The sequence below is a fragment of the Chinchilla lanigera genome, unplaced genomic scaffold, assembly GCF_000276665.1.
Source record: "Chinchilla lanigera isolate Chin_1 unplaced genomic scaffold, ChiLan1.0 scaffold00042, whole genome shotgun sequence".
NCBI classification, from domain to species: Eukaryota; Metazoa; Chordata; class Mammalia; order Rodentia; family Chinchillidae; genus Chinchilla; species Chinchilla lanigera.
The window spans coordinates 297,814-303,077 of NW_004955443.1; the positions used below are offsets into that span (position 1 = coordinate 297,814).

The window sequence follows — 5,264 nt, forward strand, 5'->3', positions numbered from 1 at the left end:
GTTCTTTCCAGGGGTATGATTATTGTTTTTGTACTTACCATTTAAAACTCTTTCTTTCCTTGTATGTAATTAGTTCCAAAGAAGCAACTACTTTTAGCACATGGTGGAAAGAGAGGCAGGCATAACATCACAATGAAGTCACCTTATGACGGAACAAACTCTCCAAACATGACTGATAAAGGATGCAATCTTATCATAGTTGTCATCATGCATGGCGCAAAAGAAGGTTTGAGTTGTTTGGGTATCCATTTAGTGATGCAGTTTACACAACTAAATGCTTTCTAGTAACTAGGGAATTGGGATCTCCAACAAGAGCAACCTGGGCAGTGTGGGACCTCTCTGGCAAGCCCTCCCCCACCACAAGATTAGCTTGTTAATAAAACTTTGCTCCAAACAAGTGAGAGGTGAGGGGGAAAGGAAAGAAGGGAAACATAAATAAATAAATACAGACAGACAGACAGATAGACTTTGCCCCAGGTCCTCTTACTGGCCGAAGAGAAGAAAAACATTTTGTTGGTCTACTGTTCAAAAGTCTCCTTCTAATCCATGTTTTTAGTTGTTGGCTTTGAATTTCATTACTTATATTTAAAGTATAAAACTTAACTATCAGGTAATAATGACATTTCAGGAAATAGTTTAAGTCTTCTATATATTGTTACTACTTTCTAAATTTAAAAAAAATATCTGTACACCTGGCTGTGGTGGCACATGCCTATAATCCCAGCACTCATGATGTTGAGGCAGGAGGATTGCCATGAGGTTGAGGACATCTTCAGCTACATAGTGAGTTCAAGGCCAGCCTGGACTACATAGTGAGACTCTGTCTCAAAAAAAATTGTTTATACCGTATTTTGTTTTACCCAAGGCTTTATTCACAGGCAGTACTTAGTCAAGCTTGAAAGACCAAAAGTTAAAAAATCTTGCAAATATGACACTGGTGCAAGAATGATCATCTTAATAATGTAAAGCTCATCTGTCCTTTGGAGTTAAATGTCTTCAACACAGGATGTGAATGATGGGGATCATTTAAAACAAAGGACCCAAAACCCCAGACTGTGGGTCAGTCTGTTGGTGAAGACAGCTGTCAGCATCAGTCTCGGCAAGGCAGAAAGCCAGCAGGTAATTGGCCTGTGACAGAAGAATCCAGACTCTAAAGTCTCCTTTCTCAGCAGCAGAAGAGCGCCTCACTGCTGGAGCTGCTCATCTTTCTCCTGCCATCCTAACCCATGCTCTTCTGGACTCTCCAGCCTCCAAGAATGGCAGAATCCTCAAGTCTCCTAAGCGGCTCTAAAGTGCATAATTGCAAGTGTACCTGCTCGGTCCGGTCCCACAGGGCACTCAGCTGCTTCACTAGCCCCATGTCACGTGATTGCAAGCAAGATTTTCATCTTCTTTTCCACCTTTGTAGCCCTCTTAGGTTCTGTCATCATGTGAGCCTTGTTCATCTCAAGCCTCTTTGAAAGCGATTCAGTTTGTAAACATTTATTTATTTATTTATTTATTCATTTATGGAAGCTGAAAACTTTAAGAAGACCAGACTGTGTGTGGGACTATTTCTAATCAATGCTGAGCATCACCTTCATTGCATTTCCTAAAGCAGATGTGAACAAACGTTAGAGAGGTTTAGAGTCATCCTTTGAGACTCCCCACCTGTAAAGAGCCCCAAATCTTTTTGTTTGTTTGTTTTTGTTTCTTTGAGACAGGGTCTCACTATATAGCCCAGGCTGGTCTCAAACTCACAGCAGTCTTCCTGCCTCAGCCTCCCAAGTGCTGGGATTATAGGCATCCACCACCTTGCCTGGCAGCCCAGTCATTTCACAAATTATTCAAAAAGTAACATCAGAGGTTGGAAACCATTCTTAGTGGTGAATATAAAAGCTTCCAGGAGTTGTAAGAGTTCCAAACTACTATTGTAAGGAATAATACAACATTTGTCAACATGAAAGAGATCAGGCTTCACACTCACCAATGTCCTCATCTGCATACAGCTCAGCGGCCTGCTTTTCCTGCTGCTATTTCTTCCAGAGCTTGGCCAGGGTCAGCTGCTTGATGTCAGGCTGGTTGGCAGCATCTGGGGAAGGATGTAGTGAGGCTTTTTCCCAGCCTGTGTGGGACCCATCACTGGCTGGACCTTTCTTCCCTTTTTGACAATCTGTGGCATGAGTTTGTCCACTCTGTCCTTGTTGGATGCACTTGCAAATTGCTCTCTGAAGCTTTGCCAGGATTCTAGCAGCAAAAGTCCTTCTTCCTTTGCTTTACAGGTTGGAATGGTTTTGTTAGCTTCTCTGTAGATTTGTCTGCCTTGAGTCACACTTGCGTCTTTTCCCAGAGACAATTCAAACCAAGCAAAACTGACTCACACCTTGACATGCTGTGCCCATCAAAGCAGCCATCAGTAAAGACTTTGTGTTCTTTGTGTTTCCTCCCACTCCTTTTTAGAACCCATGTATGATTCCCAGAGCACCTCCAGCATGTCAGGTATGGCTAGCTGGTGGCCAATTTGTAGATAGCTCTTGCCAGCATTGCCAAGGATCATTTCTAATTCTGCAAATTGAATCCATGAGGTACAATTTTCAGGTCCAAAGTCCAGGAATTTTTCATAAAGCTTCCAGCGCCTGTGGAACTCTTGAAGTTGCAACTCTAATTCTATATAATCTTGAAGTAACTTGTTCTTTAGACCTTTGCCTATAGGCATTCCCAAAGCTCATCTCACAAACGGTAAATTTTTCTGTCTTATTGCAAGTTGTGTTTGTATTATGGTTTGTGTCTGGATGTTCACCCAAACCCTCACGTGGTTAAGGGGGCAGGCTTTTTGGAGGTGGCTCAATCTAGAGTTTGTGATTGGTTCATTGTCTAGTGCTGGGATTAAGGGTGTGAATGCTGCACCCGCCCTAGGGTAGATAGCCTGCATACAATATAAGGAAAGAAAAGAGGCTTTTTCCTCCCCTTTTTTGCCATTGTTGCTATTGCTGACTTCTGCCACCATGAACTGTTGCCCCTCTGCCGCACCAGCCTCTCTTGAAGCCAGCTGATTATGGATGGAAACCTCTACAAACTGAGCTAAATAAACTTTCCCCCCTTTAACTTGGGTGTTGAGTATTTTGTCTCAGTAGCAAGAGAAAAGTAACTAAGACAGGGTAATATAACCACATTTTGGCAAATGTGAACTTTGTATGTGGAATGAGTTCCAAAGAGACTGGATAGACCTATCTTGTCCTTTCAGGATCCGAGGGCTCCAACTCCCTGTGGAGCACGTGTTGATCCACAAGCAAGTGTGTCACTTGTCCCAGCTGGGCAGGACGTTGGTCATGGCTCTCTTGTTGACTTCTTACACACTTTTGGCTTGGACATGCATCGTAATTGTGTGGATCAGCCTTCATTTTTTCACACTGGAACCTACGCTTGCTCATGCTGATATCTTCTATACTCTGAATGTCACCAAACTTCTCAAGATGGTATAATTCTTCAGGAATTCTTGGGCCTCCTGTTTTGAGATTCAATCTAGGGCATACTTCCACTCTTTTGAATACTGATTTTCCTTAAATTTGGCAGAGGCAACACAAAGGTTTTTGTTCATCTGTTCATCTCCAAAGAATTCCACAACTCTCCCATATGCCTTCTGGGGTGGGCCAAGGAAGTGTGCTTTTCTAAGCATGCACACCTGATCCAGTTCTTCATGCCAGGGTGCATGAGACAAAGCACTCATCAATACCGCTGCCTGTTCCATCTCCTGGTACCTCAGCTCCAAATTGATGTAAGAGTGCCAGACCTGCTCCTTGGGCTGCCATCCCATTCAGTGCCCAGACACCTGCCGGGCACCAGTCACATGCCTAAGCATCTCCTCATGTATGTGATTTGTACCAGAACTGCCACACTTGTGGCAGGGGTGTTATGGCCCAGTCCCAGATATTTTTCACACGGTTGACTTGGCAGTTCCTCATTTCCATTTCTGCACATTTCAGCCTTGGTGTGATATTTCTATAGTCTACATCTAAAGCACATTCATAATATAGGTTGAGCCTTTTGAGTGGCCTTTAGACTTTCTTCCCACTTTGCATATTTTATCCAGTTCCTAAGCACAGCCCTTTTTTTCCTTATGTTGTCCTCAGGTGTTCCTTTGCCACAGTTTGCACTCATTGAATTCTTCTTCATGTGTGGTCATCCACTGAGATGGAGGCAGGAGCAGCTCCAGTTCTCTTTCTTTGGCTTCTCTGGAGTTTTTTAGTTTTTTATCTGTACTTCAGGGCCTTGTTTTGACCTGCTTGCATGGGCCAACCCTCTCCAGCCATCCCATTCTGCCCTTTCTGCTGGGTAGGTTGGCCTATGTGAAGCGACTCTGCCCAGGAAGATTCAACACTTGACTGCAGCATTTTTCCTGTACCTGGTTACAGGTTTCACTGGAGAGTTGTCCACACCTCATTCTGGTTCCATCTGTGCTGGAGCTGCAAGGTCTATGACTGAAGCCAGGAGAGGACATCCAAGGTGAAGACTGAGCTCCACTGAAGAACCAGAAGCAAGCCTTCCATTTGTACAGTTCAGGCCATGAGACACCCTAGGGTGGGGCTTCTGTCTTCAGGAAACCCACTCAACCACATTCAGAACTATGCTGAGCCAGCTGGGTTGGGCATTTCTTTCATAAATTGACACAATCAGTTAACTATCACAGGACTGTATTAAGGAGAATTACATAGTGTATTGAAAAACTGAAAATAATATCCAGGTATGGAGAATTTTTAAAAGCCAGCCATGCACACCTATAATCTCTGGACTATGGGAGGCTGAGGCAGTAAGATGGTGAGTTCAAGTTCAATCTGAACTATTCAGTCTTGGTGAGACTGTGTCTTATGAGAAGAAATAAATAAATTAAAAGTACAAAAATGGCTGAGGAAAAAAAATTAAAAATAAAAATAAAAAGATGGCTGAAGATGCAGCTCAGTGAGAAAGCCCCAATACTATCCCCACAAAAATTGTCAATTTGGAATTATTTTTAGGCATTAGGGTAAAGGAATTGCTTAATTGTTTAGAATTTACCAGTCACCTGGAACTCTGTGTGTTTAAAATGACCTATTGGGACTCAGGCTCTGCAGTCTAGTTCTTTCACATAGTTTATAGGAAACTGGGAACTCAGAAGGAACTAGTTAGCTGGGCATGGTGGCACATACCTGTGATCCCAGCACTGGGGAGGCTGAGGCAGGAGGATCCTTGCAAGTTCAGGGCCAACCTGGACTACAAAGTGAGCTCAAGGCCAGCCTGAACTGCATAGC

At 43.4% G+C, this 5,264-nt stretch overlaps 1 pseudogene; it reads right to left on the bottom strand.

The window, feature by feature from the left end:
- Nucleotides 1-1,949: 1,949 nt before the first annotated feature.
- LOC102024056 lies at nucleotides 1,950-4,207 on the bottom strand (annotated as a pseudogene).
- Between the last annotated feature and the right edge of the window lie 1,057 nt (nucleotides 4,208-5,264).